Genomic DNA, 19,972 nt, shown 5'->3' on the forward strand with positions numbered 1-19,972 from the left:
GAAATGTTTAGTGGGAAGAAGAGGTGGGGAGACACCACCCATGGCCAGGGGCACCCCAAACTATTTTGCCACTGAAATATACTCAAAGTCGAGAGTGGATTTCATGCTCTTTATTCAGCTCATAGTGGTGAGGAGGAATGGAAGTTCCCCCAGAATGTCTACTTTATATACATTATTTACACAATGGGCCCCATGTGATTGGCTAATTCTGGGATTCTCCTGTAGGCCAATCAGGTTGCGGATTCACTTCCACCTGGAGCTGGATTGGGTGGCTCCTGTGGACCAATCAGACTGCTGCATTCTGAATCCTATTGTTCTAGGACCAATCAGACTGCTGCATTTTGGATCCTATTCAACTCAGTACATAACAGCCACCTGAGGTGAAACGGGACTGTGTCACCTCCCACCTTCCCTTCCGCCAAAGTCTCACTTACCAGGGTCACATGACGAAAGCTTCTGGCTTCCGGCAAATTCTCGCGCGAGGTCCACAAGATCTCACCAGAACCCAGCAGTGGCAGCAACTTCTCCTTGCTGCGTCGGTGGTGGGAGAGCTTTGACAGCTGTGACATCTCACAAGAGTTTCATGAGATCTCGGCAGAGACCACCATCACTTCTCCTCACTTCAGCGGCAGCAGAGTCAGGCAGGGTGCCCATGGGGCTTTGCCCCTTGGGATTCAGCACTCAAGATGGATGCCTCAGTCCGCCTCATGGGCTGGCTAGCCCAGCCCATGGCCATTTTGTAACAATAAATTAGGCTCAGTCCTACAAAAGAATAAAGAACTTCTGAAGTGCCCAGCAAAAGAGGCAGTAAAATGGAAATCTCTTTCACAGATGAAAAAAGCATTGGGGGGGGGATGAGGACAGGTTTCAGCACAGCTGTAGTAGATATGAAATTGCAACTAAGGTGGGGTGTCTCGAAAGAAATAAAGCACAATCGGTTGTGAATAACAGGAAAAGTTAAAACATCAAAAAGCAATTGAAAATGTTAGGCAGCATCCAACCTCATGTGAACAGACTTCCACTTTCTGTACTCCACCCACGTGCCCCAGTGCCCCACAATCTTTCCCCCAAATAGAGGGAAAATCTGTTTTGCCATGGGTATGTGTATCTTCCTCTTGCAGACAGACACCACTGGATTTCACCCATTAACATCAATACCATATTTTTGCTTCCAAAAATAAATACATAGATGCTAAGCCTCAAGAAAAAACATTTGTGCTTTGTGTGCCATCTCCAGCAATTTCACTCAGTTTAGACTTCCTGCAATATCGAGAGTTTATTTCCATCTTCAGATGGAATTCCTTTTTCTTGCCTGTTTTTAAACATCTTTGGACCTTAAAAGTAGTGGCTGGCTTTTGTCCAAATATTCAAAGACAGAAGCAGTCTGAGCTCTCCTTGAAGGTCTTCTTCCTCAGCCCCAGCCATTCCAGTGTTCCTTTTCTCTAGCGGATACACATTTCTTTAATTAGTTTTGAGTGTGATATATTACAATGTATAAATCATTGCTATGTTGCGATGTATAAATCAACCCAACCTAGAGAAATCCCATCATCGAACTAGGAATGAGCTATAATTTAATCTATCCAGGGCCAGTCCTTCCATGGGATAGACGAAAATAGGAATTGGCAGTTCAGCAAGACCTTTTCAAGCATTGCCAGTGGCCCTAGGTCGTGAGTTGGCGTGCTTTCAGATATGATGATCTGGTTTTACTGATTATCCTGTGAAAACTGTCCTGTGCCCAGTTAGCTGGCTCACTTCTGTCATGTGTGACTCCTTTCCCAAGTGCCAGTTTCAGGCTTTGAGAACCCATTGGTCAAGATGCACCCAGTAGGACCATTCCCTGAAAGCACCCATCTCACCCTCCCTGACCCTATGGTCACTTCTCATTTGCTTACATCTCTTTCTTGGCTTCTCTGCCCCACTGCCTAGGCTTGCTTAGCCACAGAGGTCAGCAATAGCAAGAAGGAGCAGCAGAACAAGGTGGCTCCAGAAACTGCCGGTGGGCTCCCTGCTAGAGCATGGGCCTTAGTGAACAGCAGTAATGCCAACCCCTGGCATCAGCCCTGCCTCCCCCTAGCCACTCCTTGAGCATCTGTGATGTCACAGATGCCATGGAATGTTCAATAACATTCTAAAGGGGAAGGATCAGTCACAGAATCCTGGAAAGCAATACAGTTTATGTGAAGGGGGAAGCAACGGAGGCAGAGGTATGAGGCCAGCAGAGAGTGGAAGGGCTTGGGTGCTGAATGGCACAGAGATATGGAGAGGTAAAGCTCAAGGTGCTCACAAGTGAGATAGCTAAAGGGAGTGAGAGACAAAGTAAACAGAATGTGTGAAAAGGGGACCATGATGCAGTAGCATTTGGAGAGCAGCAACATTTACCTAACCTTGAGTCACTGGTGATGCTGTGGATTAGCGGGGAGAAAAAGGGCAAGGTGGCAGTGAAGTCAGCATAAGCACAGTGCAAACATAAGGGTCGGAGCATCAATGGGTCCCGTGATACATTCCTGCAGATCTGTTGTCTAAGGTTGTTAACATAGAACAACTTAAGGTTTATGTACAGAAGTTGCAGTTGGGTTGAAATACTGCAACACAGGTGATACAGGTTACACGGAAAGGGTGTGTGTGTCAGAATATTCCATTCCACCTCAAGAACAGACGTGTGGATTGTTGTAAGTCACATGTCTGTTTACACTCCAGCACAGCACAGCTTGCTGGGAACTTCTGTTTGTGTATAGCTATTGCTTCCTGCTCCTTGCTTGGACACGAAGGGGAGAAGACATGTTTTTCCCTTTTGTCCTGATGTATGCTGAATAAACTGCTGTAAATATGCTTTACACAGCCTCTATCTGCCCTTCTGTTGCGAACAGTTTTTTTTTTACTCTGCTAGCTTGCATGCTCAGCTTCTGAAAGCTTCTGATCCAAGGACTGGAGATTGCCCGGCAACTGACCAGTGGGCTGGAGCCAGCTGGGGGCCTGCCAAATGCCCCCGCTTCCTTGGCAGTATCCCACCAACTGCATGACCACCTCGCCCTTCTTTATCCTTCTTAGCTGCTGCAATACCAGCTTTGGGAGGGTCAAGTAAGCACCACTGCCCTGCCAACCACTACCACCACAATTGTGGGGGCTGGCAACATGCAATGTGCACACACACCGTTCAATGTGCTGGTGTCAAGTGCACACGCCGTGCGACATGCTGACAATCATGAATGTTGCACAACATGCTGACAAGTCACGCCTGCACCGCACAGCTTGTGCACGTGATGCGAACACGCCATGCAGCATTGTCAGGGAACTGCCATCGGAGCCCAGAGTGGAGGTAACACTCCCAGACGATGCAGGAGAAGGGACCAGCAGGGGGAGAGAGAAGTTTTCCTCCGGGGAAGGGAATGGGCGTGAAACCAGGAAGTCGGAGGGATGGCTCCAAGACTCTGCCACAGAAACCAGCGGGGAGAGCCCAGGAACCCCGCTGGCGACGCCCACTCTGCGCAGAAGACTTCCACGCAGAGAATTTAGGAGGAGACTTGGTGTCAAACAGCTTTTATGCTGGAGGAAGTTTAGGAAACACCCACTAACGGATTCTGCCAGCGAGTGACACAGCCACGGAGTTGGTGCTGTGCAGCCAGGGAAATGTTTAGCCAGAGAACGTTGCCTGAAGCAGCAACCACCCCTTACGCACGAGCAACCCCTAATTCCTTTACAGGCATTTTCACGGTTGCTGTGGAATTTTGATGGAGCCTGGTCCCATCCTTGAAAATTTGGGGGGCCCTCACACACCCATACCCCATGGCACCCCTGGACAGGAGGGTGAAGGAGGCAGAGGCTTAAAACTGAAGGACACCAGAAGCAGGGAGCTGAGTAACATTTTTCACTACAGTGGTACCTTGGGTTAAGTACTTAATTCATTCCAGAGGTCCGTTCATAACCTGAAACTGTTCTTAACCTGAAGCACCACTTTAGCTAATGGGGCCTCCTGCTGCCGCCGTGCCGCCGGAGCACGATTTTGTTCTCATCCTGAAGCAAAGTTCTTAACCTGAAGCACGATTTCTGGGTTAGCGGAGTCTGTAATCTGAAGCGTATGTAACCTGAAGCGTATATAACCCGAGGTACCACTGTATTAAGAAGTTGAATATTTCCTCCAAGAAGCAAAGTGCTGTTTTCTCTGTGGGGGATTGTTTCACAAGACAGCAGCCACTAAATTGAGCTCATCACTGGAAAGGCAAAACACTTCAGCCTTTCAGAGGCTATATCTGATGGAAGAAGGTAGATTCTCCTTGCCACAGAGAAGTCCCTGTCCTGTGTGCTTTTGAAATCATTGGATATGCTGCACATCTCTATGATGAACTCCTCCTCCCCACCCCCTTTGGCAAGAACTTCTGGAAAACCAGTGTGATTTTCCATTCCTGATATCACAGCTAATTATCCTATTACAGCGTGGCATACAATAATATTATTCATACTAATATTAGCAGTGTTATCACTTTTATAAATGCTACTTCTCCTAAATAAATTAAACTCCAAGGCTATTAACATTTTGATTACTGTTTAGCGGCACTGAATTTCTCCTTAATATTAATCTTGTGCTGGCAGCCATGCTGGTACCTGGATTAATTGCAAAAGTAACCGAAATTTAAAGTTAATGATTTTTGTGTGTGACTCTAGGCTTCGAACCATTTTGTAATGCAGCCTGAGGCCTCGTGCAGTGAAATAGGCTCCCAGGTCCATGTTACACCCTGGAACATTAAGGATGGACTCTCAGAAAACTCCCTTCTGAGAACTGTTGGCTCCGCTGTAGTCTAAACTGACTAGAAGCAGTACGCCATGGTCTCAGAATGAGGTTTTTCTGAGCCCTACCTAGAAATGACAGGGATTGGTCCTGGGCCACTTTGCATGCAAAGCAAATTTAGCACTTCAAAGACTGGTGATTCATTTGAAGGTCACAGCTGCTTCATCTTGTGGTGCAGCTACCTGTGCAGCATTCAGCAGAAATGCTTCCTTGGAATAAACTTGCAGGGTAGGTACCTAGGATCCAGATTCATCTTTCATTAAACATTATAAGAGAGAAAGGTCATAGCTCTGGGATAGAGCAGCTACTTTGCATGCAGAAGGTCCCAAGCATCTCCACGTAGGGCTGGAAGAGTCCTCAGTCAGAAATCCTGTAGATCCATTGCATTGACAATGCTGAGCTTGATGGGCCAATGGTCTGACTCTGTATGAGGCAGATTCCTTTCTTCCTCCCACAGAGATGGCTTGTAGAAGGATGGTCCAGCCCGTGGCCCTAAGGCCTTTTTTGGCGCCCTCGGCAAAATTCAAGAAAAAAACACACCTGGTGCATGATATTCATGAAGCATGAATATATTTTTGTGTGTGTCATCTTGCATTGTTAGCAACAGCTCATACATCTGTTTCTGTATTAAATTTGTTCAATAACTGAACAATGGGGGAAATTGTGGAAAGAAGATATGAAATTCACTATGTGTTATATATTGAAAGAAAATTACCTCAAAATACAACATAGATGGTTTTTAACACCTGAAAGAATAGCAAAAATGAATAAAAATTGTAGCGATGTCTGCTGGCGATGCAACACTGGAAAAGGTACTATGATGCATATATGGTGGAATTGTTTAAACATCAAACAATTTTGGGAAACAATATATAACAAAATGAAAAAAAGTTCAGATATTCATTTAGGAAAACACCATAAGGTTTTCTATTGGGAATAGTACCAGGAAGTCTAAAGGAAGAAGACATGACATTATATTTATAGGCAACAGTAGCCGCAAGGCTATTGATTGTGAAAGATTGGAAAAGTGGTATTATACCAACAAAAACAGAGTGGCTTGCTAAATTATTGGAGTATTACAATATATCCAAAACAATGGGAGAAATTGGAAGGATCTCAAAAGAGAAGATAGACAGGGACTGGAAGGTGTTTAAAGGATACTTGCAAAACCATACTGAAAAATCAGAACTCCTATTAGAATAAACAAGTTCTGTTTTAAATACTGAAATACTAAATAAGATGGATGACAATGTGTAATAGAAAAAGAAGCATGAAATTAGGTTAAAGGTGTGTGAAAGAAAGTAATAGAAGTGGAAAGAAATTGCAATTGAGTAGATTGGAAGTCTAACACAAAGGTGGGGTGAGGGGTGGTGGATGGTGATGGGAAAAGGAATTATCTGTGGGACTGAGTGTAGGTATGTTTGAACTTTTTTAAGGATTGTATGAAATGTATGTTTGTATGTTTGTATATTCACAATATGTGTGTATTAATGCTGAATTATTTTCATAATAAAAACTTTTCCAAAAAAATTGTTCAATAATTGAATATATTAAATATATTCATTGTGCATTTGATTATATGTATTTAATTAAAAATATTAATTATGTGTTTTAAATATAAATATATGGCAAACACGTTCATTTATGAAATGGAAATTTAATTCAGTGAGTGGCCCATGGGTTCTGTGTCGAAATAGCATTGCGACCCACTTGGTATGAAAAGCTGGACATCCTTGCTTTTAGAAGGGCTCACTCTTCTATGGACCACTCTGGTTTCCTTCTCCCTGTACACTTAAATGGACTGTGCTGCCCTGCTCTGTCAACACTGTCACCCACTCAGTTACTATCACTGTGCTTTTTCCTCCAGCACTCAAATGCCTTGATGGCAGTAGATGGTCTACAAAAAAAAGATATGGAAGTTTGAAAAAGCAGGTGCACAGGAAAAGAACGTCACCGAGAAAGCACATTTTGAATCATAGGCAACTATTCCTACAGCAGTTAGCATTTAGCAGTCTCCCAGGTAAGTGCACATGGAGCAGATTTTTCGGTTTCTCAGATTTGCAATGCTGCATGAAAAATTCATGACCAGCATCCAAATTTTGGAAATCCTGGCAGGCAGATAATTTGCAGAATTCCCCTTCACTTATATTCCCAAGGTCTTGTCCACCATCTCATCGTGTTCCAATGAGCAATGCACCAAGGTCGAAATTTAACTCTGGACTTAGCATAAGTGTGCTTTTATTAGACAAAGGCAGCTCAAATATCACTTCCCGCTAGTAATTCAAATATGGGTTTTGAACAATGGAAATTCAACCTTGCCTGGTCAGGATATTTGGTGTGGATTGTCCACACACTCAATATATGTGTAAGAAATTGGAGATAAAGAAGGCAGGTTATTGTAAGTGAGCTTTTCATGCAGGCTATAACAGGAAAGACACTGTAATTAAAGGATTAGGAAGACTGGATGCAATTTCCTTCCTATTGATTTGTTGATACAGGAAATGAGAATTAATTTTCTCATTTCATCTAGTGAGTACAGGGCTAGTGAAAAGTGCCTGATTGACAGCACTGGGAATTGGAGCCTTATTTATACACATTAAGAAGGTACATTGTGCGCCTTAAAAGTGAAACCTCTGTGTCTCCTCTGCCCTTCCCAACCCTTGCAGATGAAAACTGGGACACTTGTACTTTGTTAAGAAAGTGAGCAGCTGAAAGGACAATTCAGTCATTAAAAGAAAAAAGAAAAACCCGCCAGTTTAATATCAGAGTAAAGGCTATCTCATGTTGGCAAAAGCTTCACAAAGCTGGAAAATAAGGCTGAGTGTACCAAAATTCCATTTCCTGCTCATGTATTCAAAACTGGTCCAAGCTGTCCAAGCGATGAGGTCTGCTATGTGAAGCTTTAGGGAGCCCCAAAGATATGTGTGAATGTGAATTGTTCTGCTTGTACCTGCATCTCTGAGGTCAGTTTTCAGATCTGAAAACACTTATTTTTCTGAGGAAAGCCCAACAGCTGGACTTGTCCTGTTGTATGATTCATAGCAAACTCATTCTCCAGCCACTGATCCTTACACAGCCAAACCAGACCTATCCACACACAACACTGCCTTACAATTAGCACCACCCGATTGCGTCTGATCAGCTAAGCATTACCACATTATTAAGTGTCTTTCACAATGTCATCATTAACTTTAATGAAGACGATTTTTCCTCAGGGCTAAAGGATATTGTCTGTTTTCCACAAAAGGTGAGATCCATCGCTTATTGCCAGCCACTGTAGCCAATCGTATGGAACACTAGATTTGGGGAGACAATATGATTCTGATCCAAAGGGGGTGTGTATAGTCTATGGATGCCCTTGATGGTTCTTCTAAACAGAGAATTTCACACCCTACTCCTGGAAAAAAAAAGTCTACATGGTCATGTTAAAGAAACCCAGTCTACCTAGAGAGGGTAACGTATGCAGAAATTATGGATCTTTGGAGAGGAAGAGCCTTTCCAAAAGTAAGCACAGTAGAGAGCAATTCTAGGAGACTGTTTGTAGAGCCTTATCTAACAGTTAGAGATCAAACAGCTGGGACAATTCATCACCCCGTTTGCAGTTGGCAAATTTTGTGTGTCTGCTTCAACTGTTTGGCAGGTGGGGATGAAACATTTCAGGGGGTCCAGGTGCTTACTGTGGAAGCAGTAGAGCATCTTCTTTTTTTAATTCTTTTAAGACTGGGTTGTGGCTAAACTGCAACTCCCATCATTTCCAACCATTGGCCATGTTGGCTGAGGCTGATGGGAGTTGGAGTCTATCAACATCAGGAGGGCCACAATTTTCTCCATCCCTGAGTTAACAAATGGGACCTACTGTAGTGGTACATGAAGAGGATGATATTTTACTATTTAAAAAGACACACTTTCCCCCCAAGACATTTTCCCACAGATGCTAGTAGACCAGCAGTTTTGTGGGGCATTTGACTAGACTATATTTAATACATTAATTGATCTAAATGAAATCTTTCGGAAGTTTTGAAATTATTATCCCATTATTTGTTATGTTTCGAGTTCTCCTATATAGTCCCATTGATTGATTTTTTTAAAAAAAATGTGAAGGCTCCTTTTCATATACATCTTTCTATCAAAGATAAGGCTTTCATTCCAGACCTGTCTTGGTGTTAACCCAAAAATAAAAATAAAAAAAATAGACTGTACCTATCGCGGAAATTTATGACATGGTATCTAATTTAGAGGCCCAGAATTGAATTGACAAATCGTATCTCATGTCCCCATCAAAGTGAAATTGGCTTCTTCCTGCCTGTATAAAATAAGGCCCATGCGGTACAAATAAATTTATTTAAAAGCGTGTTTAATCTTTCATGCTGCATGGAAAATAATCAGAACTTACTGGAGCATGCCATTTTCCTGCGCAAGAACATTGAAAACAGGATAAGTTTTTCCTCCGGAATACAAGACCCAAAGGCCAACCCTTGCGCTGATTAATTGCTGTGTAATCTGTCAGCTTAGAATCAGGGGGTTTGGGGGCTGGGGGTGGACAATCAGAATTAAATTATTTGTAAGGCAATTTAGCATGACCTTAATGAAATCTAAGGTCCACCAACTTAGTCTATTAATCTCTGTGGCACTGAAAGCAGTGGGAGATTTGTCTCAGCGTGTCATTAAGAATTAATTTATTTCTTCAAAAACTGCCAGGAAGAAAACTTTATAACAGCATTTGAAGCCATATGTATGGCATATATGTCCACGAGAACATAATGAAGCTGTCTTGTGCCTAGTTAGACCATTGGCCATCTAGCTAGCCCATGGCAGCAGTCTCCCAAGATCTTTTTAAACTGGAGATGCTAGGGACTGAGGCCGAGACCTGTTTCAAGCAAAGCAGAGGCTCTATCACTGGGTTTTGGCCCTTCCCTTGTCTCCTTCTTTGGAGGTCTTTAAGCAGAGGCTTGACAACCATATGTCAGGAGTGCTCTGATGGTGTTTCCTGCTTGGCAGGGGGTTGGACTCGATGGCCCTTGTGGTCTCTTCCAACTCTATGATTCTATGATTCTAAGAGGTGGGTCACCACATTCTGCACCGGCAGGAGCTTGCAAGTAAAAAGCAGTCCCCTGTACTGTAGAACTAGTTGGGCCTTACAGTGGCAGATACATAAGCAGTTGTCACTAGGAGAAAAGTCCTAGCTTAGTGGTAGAGCATCTGGAATGTCCCATTCCCCCCCCCCATAATTTGTATTAAATTTTCTGTTTTACATTTTAGAATATTCATTTAAACAACCTTAAAATATCAGTGACTTCCCTTCTTCTCTTTCCATGGTTCATTTTGAATAATATAAATCCCTGCATATTTTATATAAACTAAATCATTCAGTATTCCATTATTATATCCATCAAAACTTATTTACACTGTTGAATTTATCTTAATGCTGCCCACGTTTTCAAATGTACACAGTTTTCCTCCATATATTCAATAAATGTTTTCCAATCTTCTCTAAACGTATGTTCTTCTTGTTCTCTTATTCTATATGTTAGGTTCGCAAGCAGTGTATATTCCATCAGCTTAAGTTGATGTTCTTCTTTAGTTGGGACCTCACTCATTTTCCATTTGGGGGCTAACAAAACACAAGCTGCAGTAGTAGCATACATAAATAACCTTTTTTGACACCTGGGAATTTCTGTTTGAATTATTTGCAACAAAAAGGACTCTGGTTTTTTTTGGGGGGGAAGTACTTTTATAGATTTTTTTTCAATTCATTGTGAATTATTTCCCAATAATCTTTTACCCTTTTACAGGTCCACCACATATGATAAAACGTACCCTCAGTCTCATTGCATCTCTAGCACTTACCTGATTTAGTCTTATAAAGGTAAAGGGACCATTAGGTCCAGTCGTGGCCGACTCTGGGGCTGCGGCGCTCATCTCACTTTATGAGAGGGAGCCAGCGTACAGCTTCCGGGTCATGTGGCCAGCATGACTAAGCCACTTCTGGCAAACCAGAGCAGTGCACGGAAACGCTGCTTACCTTCCCGCCGGAGCGGTACCTATTTATCTACATGCACTTTGATGTGCTTTCGAACTGCTAGGTTGGCAGGAGCAGGGACCGAGCAACGGGAGCTCACCCCATCGCGGGGAATCGAACCACCGACCTTCCATCGGCAAGCTGTAGGCTCTGTGGTTTAACCCACAGCGCCACCCATGTCCCCATTTAGTCTTATACATCTTAGCAAATCTGCTCAGAGTTAGATACCATGTTCCATTCCTGGCATCTCCAGGCAGGGCTGGAATGCCTTTTGTCTGAAACCCTGGAGAGCTGTTGCCAGCCAGTGTAGGCAGTACCAAGCTAGATGGATCAAGGGTCTGACTCAGTCAAAGGCAGCTGCCTGTTTTGCTGAGCTAGAGATGAGGTCTGCTGCTTTCCCCCTAGGGACAGTTGACCATGTGCTCATCTGGCCACCATTACAACCTGAAATTCCAGATGATGAATCAAAGCACACACCAAGGTCACACAACCTGAGTGGCCTCTGGATGCCAAGCAGTTTCAGTGATGGGAACCACAGTCTTGGGACTTGCTGTCCACGGTCACTTTAGTCTTCTCTGGATTCGTTGTCAGAAGAGACTCGCCTGCGTTCAGTTCCCAGGAGTAGCCAGGCGCCAAGCAGACACAGAGGCAATATAACTTTCAGCAGGATGAAAGCAAGAAGCAAAGATCAATATGTTGGTGGCACTGAATTCCATATCTCAAAAGAATCTTTCTTAATAATGTCATATAAACATTGATCAGGAGTGCGTAGGAACAAGGTAAACTCTGTATGATGAAAAAAAGTGATAGGTCCTGGTTCCTATAATGGCAAAATTAGGTAATTTCATACAGCCCCCTCTGTTCTGTGGTAACGTATTGTTATGATGTGGGAGGGGGGCAGGCCCTTCTAATTCCTGTAATAGTCAAACTAGCTTCCTTGTGAGGTGATGGGCCATTAAGGGGAACAAAGGAAATGGATCCATGTAAGACAACAAATGGATCAAGGATAGTTAGAAAGACTAAATCACAGAGTTGAGAGTTTGGAATGTGTAAGCTAGAAGATGGAAAAGAAGCAGGCTGAAGCCTGTGTTTGAGAGAGAACCTCATCTGATTTCTGCTTGAATCCAAGGCTGTGGTTACAGGAGATGCAATATCCTCTTGGGGTGTTGATGCTGTGAGCCCCTCCACCGTAGGTCCCGGTTGTATATACGTGTAAATGAACCATATATCATAAAGACACTACAGTCTCTGCTGCAGTGGCGTAGCGTGGGTTGTCAGCACCCGGGGCAAGGCAAGTAATTTGCGCCCCCTAACCCGTGGATTTGCGCCCCCTAACCTGTGGATTTGCGCCCCCTAACCCGTGGATTTGCCCTAACCCCAGATGTTGCGCCCGGTGCGGCCCGCCCCCCCTGCACCCCCCACGCTACGCCACTGCTCTGCTGTACCAAGGGAATTAGTTTGCCATTCCCGTACCCCACCAAAATTAGTGTTGTTATATAGATATTTCCTACACAAACACATGCATTCAAGCCAACAAAAGAAAAGAAATATAGAGTAAGCAACGCATCATTTTTAAGGATCATCGCTGTACTGTGGTTTATCATGGTGTTATTAGAGGGAGGAGGAACAGAATAATATTAACTTTACAACACGGTGAAAGCTTTTGCAATTGTGGAGTGTAATATAATGCCAGATTAAGGTCTGGCAATATCTTTAGCACAGAAAGATGGGCTGACCCAATGCTGGAGAAGTCAATTGTCCAACCCAAAGTACTATCAATTGCTGAAAGTAGATACTAAAAAACACAACAGCCTTGTGTCCATCTGTATTCACCTGCATCTAGACGAAGATGCTGCAGAGATTTATAGCCCATAAAACAACAACCCAACCCACCTCTCCAAAATGTAATTTTACTTTGAAAAACCAAGTTACCATTATAGGCATGTCTCAGCTTGACAGACATAATGATTTGCCAACCAAAACATCTTGAAAACACGGGCATTTATTATTCCTCTGAAGTGAAGTGTTGAAACTCATTCTGCATTCAGAAACTCTGTGTCCAAATTAAGAAAGAATAAAACAGTGAGTAACTCCGTTACTTTCCTAACAATGGTCCATTAACTCTAAATCTGTAGCAAAACAATAAAAAACAAATATCCATTAGTGCTGGGAATGAGGAAATTATGAGTGCCCCAGGCTAATGCTGTAGGCCATGGTTGTTGATTCTCAGCAGCCTCACTGAACAAAGAAGACTGAAATTAAGAGGAAGGCCTGTTTCCTGGCTTTATCCCTTATAAGAGCAGCTAGCACAGTGGTTGTTATGAGCTTGGCAGAAGATAGCATGGCCCAGAAGATAACATGGTTCTTCTTCTATCTTGGTGATAATGCAGCACGAAAGACTCTCTATAGTCTGTTCAAAGTGGGGGGGGGGGAGTAACCTTTTTGTCCACATGCCATGACAACATGCTGGTGGTTGGGCCACCGGTGTGTGTGTGTTAACACGAGAACACGAGAGCATTGATAGAACATGTCAGTGGCCTATCAAGGTAAGTCATGATGGGTGTGATGGCCTGGGATTCGGACTCAGATGCTGAACCTGAGGGATCCCAGCCTGCACAGGATTCCCCGCCTCCAGAACCAGCTGAGCCGGGGCTGGGGCATTAGCCTGAAGCGTCCTCACCTGTGCTGGATCCTCAGGTGCAGGCATCAGCTGAGTCTGCTCTGGCTCCTGAGGTGATTGAAGACCCATTGCCCGCAGGTGCTCCACTTTCAGCCCCTTCAGAGGAAGCTAAGGTTGCCTCTGGGTCCGGTAACCCTCCAGCCTCTCCTGAGCTGCAGAGGCTCAGGGCAGAGAGGCGGAGGGAACTAGGTTCCCGCAGGAGGATTGCTCACCTCCAGGCCAGGAGATGCGAGTCACCAGAGGATCGAGGCCGCCCTATGCCTTGGGGCAGATAAAATCTGGCCAGCCCCAGTCCCAAGTTGCTGGAGCAACATTGTTGGTTGCTAGTTCCTGCCTGAACCCTGTCCTGCTTTCCTGCCTGAGCTCCTGACCTGCCCTGGCTCCCTGCTTGCAAGTCTGTTCCTGACTTCACCCGACTCTCTGCCCTGCACCCAGCTTCAGCTACTACGGACTGCCTCCATGTTGCACCTTTGACCACGGACCGGACTTGGACCTCGCCTCTCAGGTAATCCACGGGACCAGCACAATGGCCTATGGAAGCCCACAAATAGGATCTGAGTGTAGCAATGCTCTCCCAACTTGTGATTCCAAGCACCCATTATTCAGAGGAATGCCATCTCTTAACAGTGGGAGCAGAGCATAGAAGACATCAATAGCTTCAGGCACACACATGCATTTTCCATGGGGCAGATGTGTGGTTTTCATGAAGCACTTCATCTTTCCCAACATAATCACACTCCCCCCCACCAGCCTGCCAAACAGGGAACTCTGGGGATTTTAGCTGTGGGAGGAAAACAACTCTCAGCATAGCCAACAACAGATCCCAGAATTATTTGGGGAAAGCCATGACTGTCTAAAGTGGTATTGAATGGCGCCATGGAGACTATGGTTACCAGATTTTTTTCAATGAATCCGGGGACCCCTTTTTTTTTTAAAGCTGAGTAGCAACAGGGAGTCAGTAGTGGAGGTGGTGAGGCAAAAGACCCTGGTCCCAATCATACATGCGTATTGTATAAAGGTGCAAAGCCCTTCTTTTACACCCTGTGAAGCATAAATGCAGTTTTTTAAAAACGGGGCAATGGCCGCCCGTGACTCCCAAGCCTCCCCTGATCAGGCAAAACAAAGGGGGCAGGAGATCACACAAGACACATCATATGCACACAAGACACATGTGTGGGGACTTCCGGCGAGGAAAAATGGTGGGCACCACGGCAGCAAGCAGCTCCTGAAGCCAGCCAGAGCCAACTGTGCTATCAGACTGGCATTGGGCTGCTGAGGCAGCCATGTTTCCTGGGGACAGATTTGCAAATCTGGGGACCTTCCAGGGATGGAATTTGTCCGGGGACAGATTTGCAAATCAGGGGACTGTCCCCAGGAACCGGGGACATCTGGTAACCCTAATGGAGACCTCTCTAGAATTTTTGGGATGAGAAACTCATTAGAGTTCAGGAAGGCAAAGTGAGTAGGGGTTGAAAAAACAGCAGGGGGGGGGATCAGGGAGGCATCCTCTACAGTCCTCTAGTTTGAGTTTGATGGCCTTTCAAAAGATAGACTTCTATTTCAAGTTGTCGTCTATTTGGAAGTCCGAGTCCATTTTAAAGATAAGGAACCATAAAAGGAGAGAGGGAGAAGGAGCCTTGCTCACCAGCCCTTAACATCTTCTGGTCAACAGATTGAGCAGATACGCAGCTGGGGTCTTCCTCACTATAGCATTTCTGTTTCTAAATTTGCATCTATACATATAAATCACCATATGCAAACTGGTGTCCTTTTGGGGGGGGGAGGGAGATGGTGCAAATCCTCTTTTTTGACATTGCAGGGCTGTCTGCTCTAGCTCTGTCTTCAAACCCTGCTTGAGTTGATTATTTCAAGAGCTGGCAAGGAAGATACAGTTTTAAAAAAAATCCTTCCCATAATACACAGGGTTTCTAGCCAAGCTGGAAGCTGAAGGTGTTTTTTTTTTTAAGCTTCTCTGAAAGCAGCCGAAAGGTGTAGCTGCTTGTTACACAGGAAGAGATAGGACAGGAATAGATTAAAATGGCTTTAAAACAGAGGGGTGGGAAAGCATGTAGCAGTGACCGCTTCTTGCAGCCACTTACAGTTTTATACTGCTCAAAAAATATATAAAGGGACGGCAGCCATTCCGATGCCATTGTTTGTGAGACTGGGGAGGCAGTCTGCAATCACAATGTAGAGCCGCAGGGCGGAAAACACCTTCTTCCCATCAGGGCTGCCCTTGAGTGCGAAAGACTCTAGGGGGTATCTGTAAAAAGGAAGTGTTGCTGACATAAAGCTTTCAGCAAAGGAGAGAAAAATAGATGTGGAACGCTGAAGACGTTGCGCAAGGGGCTATGCTCACCCGGGGAGAATATATTTCCGTGCCAGATAAAATAATAATAAATTGTGCCTCCTGTTTTTCTCTGCAGAGTGCAACCCCACTCACGCTTTTGTTGCAAAATCCGATGCCTCATCTCCAGGAGCTAGCCTGGAAGCAAAATGGGTGGTTAAAAGGAGAGAACATAGTCATAAATGGTGGGTGTTGTTTGGGGCAGAGATGGATGCTGTTTCGTGACCACCATTCAAGAAGGTTTTTTTGTGTGTCCTGTCAGTCGGTCAGGCCTCTTCGAGCCAAAGGTTAGGTTTTCACTAACATGCTCATCCTTCTGGCATGTTTGCGAGGAGACATTCACGACTAACCTTTTCCAAAAACATTATTCTGTGTTCCACTCAGTGTTTCCTTGGCAGGGTGGACACTGCGGGGATCATATGGATCACCCCTTTCTGTCTGCACCTGGCACCCGGCAGGGGACCAAGTCTTTGTCCAAATCAAAGTGTCACAAAATGATTCGCTCGGATTGGCTCTGAAACCACCTGACAAAGGAGATTGTTTGCTACTCTCAAAAGCAGGAACTTTCCCCATCTCTAAAGGTGTGCGCGCGCACATTTGCTTAGGAAGACGACACCTGCTTGGGTTTTCAACTTGTCAGCAGCAGCTATAGACAAGATTTTTCCTTTGTTCCCTGATTGAGAGATTAACAATGCCTGCCTGGCAGGCAAGATTAGTAACTGCTTGGTAACTGAGGGCAGCTCTTCAGTTCTGGCACAACAATTTATATGCAGGTAGTGATAACAGAATGCGCAATGCGTGCCATATCAGCTGTTAAATACACATGCGTGCCACATATCACTTGCCACCTGTCCCTTTGCAATATACAAAAGCAGATATACCCTCCTTTCCTGATCGCAGGTTCTCTGTATTTTCAAGAGAAAAGTGGTGTCCTGCCATTAGACTTGCACAAACCTGTCAGTTTCCATTCTCTACGTTTCTCGTTTCCCCCTTATCTTAAACTGAGTTCTTCACAATTCTGCAGGAATTTGTGATTAAAAAAGAAAAAAGAAACTCATGAAAATTCAACAGAATGTGAGTGTGAACTTCTTATAATGAACACATTTTTTGCAAGCCATTTTGACTAAGGTACCATTTTTTGCAAGCCCTTTACCCTAATGTAATGCATTTTGTATGCTTTTATCACTAATGTATACATTAGTATGCACACTGTGCCCCAATATGCATTTTTTCTGGCTAGATAACGGCATTGGAAAATTCAGAGAAGAGCAAATTTTGAAGGATGGCTGAGTTTTGGTTTGCATCTTGCAAATCAGGGGAGTTTGCCTTTAAATGAAAACAGAATCAAATTTACCTTCCATCCCTGATTGCTGTTTCCTCCAAGAACACAGGGACTGATGTGACATGGGCTTTGGCATTTGTCAAAGTACATGACTTTGTGAGGACTAGACCTGCCAAGGCCTGGTTTACCAGAACCTTTGTGAGCACCTCCAGGAGTAAAGAACCACACTCCTTCCTCATTTTTAGCTGCAGGACTGACATTCAAGACTCACTAGGCCCTGGCATGCCTCTTTCATTTAGTTCAGAGGCCGGCAACCTGGTGCCTGGAGTTATTTTGTGACTGGCACCTCCAACAGTCTCTCAAATTTTGAAATTGCTCATTGGCTCATAAAAGGTGGTTTAGTTTATTACACTTCTACCTTGCTTATCACAGAGGGCAAGGCAACATGCATGTGATTCCTAGGTGGTTTCCCATCCAGACCAGACCCAGTCCTGCTTAGCTTCATCAATATGGTGCCCTGAGTGTCTTTAGCACATTGGGGTCAATGTGATAACATGCTAAGGAAATTGTCCTATGCTTTCACACTAGTTCTGGTCCTAGATGTTTCTAGAAATGTATACATTATGCACATATTCTACCCCACCCACCCCCACGCCCCACAACAATTTTACACACCTTGGAAAAGCTGTTGCACAAAGCAGTCTCTGGCTCAGTATTTTTTAGGTTTCTCCTGTGCAACTCAGCCCTAAATTAAGGGGGACTTTGCACGATCTGCATATAATATTGAGCTTCTGTTTCCTCCAATTAATGCTCAGGGGATTTATGTGAAGAACATCAACAGCGCTAATGGAATTACCTGCATAAATCTCCCACATTGCAGTGGAAGAAAATAGCCAGCCTCTAATCCCTTTGAAACCTTAAGGCAAGAGATTAGTTCTACGAAAGTATCTTCCCAAAATGATAAAATACACCCTGTGCACAGTAACATTGATAGCACAGATATAAATGTAAACATGCATTGAGACACCGATTGAACCTTTGAAGCTGATTTTACCCTGAGTCAAACTATTAGTCAACTCTCCTCTGCCATGATATGATGCAGCCCTCCAAAGTATCAGGCTTTGCTAATTGATATACTTTAATTGCACTTGCTTTTCACTGAATTAGATTGGGAGATCTTTACATAGATTCCAAATGTCAAATTAAGGCTCCCTCCAGACTGTCAGTATTTTGCAGGAAGGGCTGCGGGTGGCGCTGTGGTCTAAACCACTGAACCTCTTGGGCTTGCCAATCGGAAGGTTGGTGGTTTGAGTCTGCATGACAGGGTGAGCTCCCATTGCTCTGTCCCAGCTCCTGCCAACCTAGCAGTTTGAAAGCATATCAGTGCAAGTAGGTACCGCTGCAGCGGGAAGGTAAACAGCATTTCCATGCACCCTGGCTTCTGTCACGGTGTCCCATTGTGCCAGAAGTGGTTTAGTCATGCTGGCCACGTGACCCAGAAAGTTGTCTGTGGAAAAACGCTGGCTCCCTCAACCTGAAAGCAAGATGAGTGCCACAACTCCATAGTCGCCTTTGACTGGACTTAACCATCCAGGGGTCGTTTACCTTTTACCTTTACCTACCTTTTGTGTACAGATAAAAGTGGTTGATACATTACCTTGTTATTTTAGACCTCTGGTAAGGGAACCTAATATGCAGGAACAGGAGAGTAAAAACAAGTTAAGAAACGCCAGTTTGGTCCAAGGTGCAAAGGACATAATTCTCATGAACATGGTGAGCAATGTGTTGGTGTGCCAGGCAGTGTCTCCTTGTTACTCAGGTGAACAGCAGTTGTGGGCTGGTACATTGGCCAGTTTCTCTCTCCTTCAGTATCAGCATGACATCACAATGGCCTTTGTCTCTCCTTCTGGTGGGACACATCCATGTGAGGACACAGTGGCCAGTGTGAAATAGGCAGCATCAGCACGAGATCACAGTGGCCAGTTTTTCTCCCTCAGGTGGCTAGCATGGGCCACGGTGGGCAGCCCCTGTACTTCAGGTAGGGAGCATCATTTTGTAGGGAGAGGCATTCATTCATCTTCATTCCTCTTCCACTCAGGCAGGCAGTAACATGTGGGCAGAATATTTATTTCTCTTGCGGAAGCTGCCAAAAGCAGGTACACGTCAGCACAATCTCTTTCTCAGTGAGGTGGGCTTAGTTGGGAGCAGATGGTGGACCCTGTATGTTCTTCTCTTAGTGAGGTAGTCAGCATAAGTATGACTGTAGTGGTCATCTCACTGAAATGGGCAGTAGCATGAGGACAGAGAAGCAGCAGGCAAGGCAAAGAGCGGGCAAGTAGGGAATCCATCTATTACAGGGCCTCTCTAGTTACAGGAAGTGGATGCAGGTGGCACTGTGGTCTAAACCACCAAGACTCTCATGCTTGTTGATTGTGAGGTTGGCAGTTCAAGTCCACGTGAAGGAGTGAGCTCCCGTTGCTCTGTCCCAGATCCTGCCTACCTAGCAGTTCGAAAGCATACCAGTGCAAGTAGATAAATAGGTACCGCTGCAGCGGGAAGGTAAACAGCATTTCCGTGCACTCTGGTTTCCATCACTGCCAGAAGCGGATTAGTTATGCTGGTCACATGCCCCAGAAAGCTGTCCGTAGACAAACGCCGGCTCCCTCGGCCTGAAAAGCGAGATGAGCGCCACACCCCATAGTCACCTTTGACTGGACTTAACCGTCCAGGGGTCCTTTACCTTTACCTCTACCTATTTTGCAGGAGGGAAATTTAGGTTTGTGCAATTAAAGTATTCTGCCACAACAGATCTATTTTTTTAAAAAAAGAAACTTGTCTTTAGAAAGCAATGGACAGGG

At 44.6% G+C, this 19,972-nt stretch overlaps 1 long non-coding RNA gene across 2 annotated transcripts; it reads right to left on the reverse strand.

Moving 5' to 3' along the window:
* Nucleotides 1-9,846: 9,846 nt before the first annotated feature.
* LOC310759831 lies at nucleotides 9,847-18,964 on the reverse strand. Of its 2 annotated transcripts, XR_014546544.1 has the most exons (4): nucleotides 18,772-18,964; nucleotides 12,738-12,858; nucleotides 11,297-11,462; nucleotides 9,847-10,397 (listed from the first exon to the last, which is right to left on the reverse strand). It is a non-coding gene; the product is annotated as an uncharacterized lncRNA (long non-coding RNA). The 2 variants fall into 2 exon arrangements; XR_014546545.1 differs by lacking the exon at nucleotides 9,847-10,397 and having other exon boundaries at nucleotides 10,991-11,462.
* Between the last annotated feature and the right edge of the window lie 1,008 nt (nucleotides 18,965-19,972).

This window comes from Podarcis filfolensis (assembly GCF_964270895.1).
Source record: "Podarcis filfolensis genome assembly, chromosome: 3".
NCBI classification, from domain to species: domain Eukaryota; kingdom Metazoa; phylum Chordata; class Lepidosauria; order Squamata; family Lacertidae; genus Podarcis; species Podarcis filfolensis.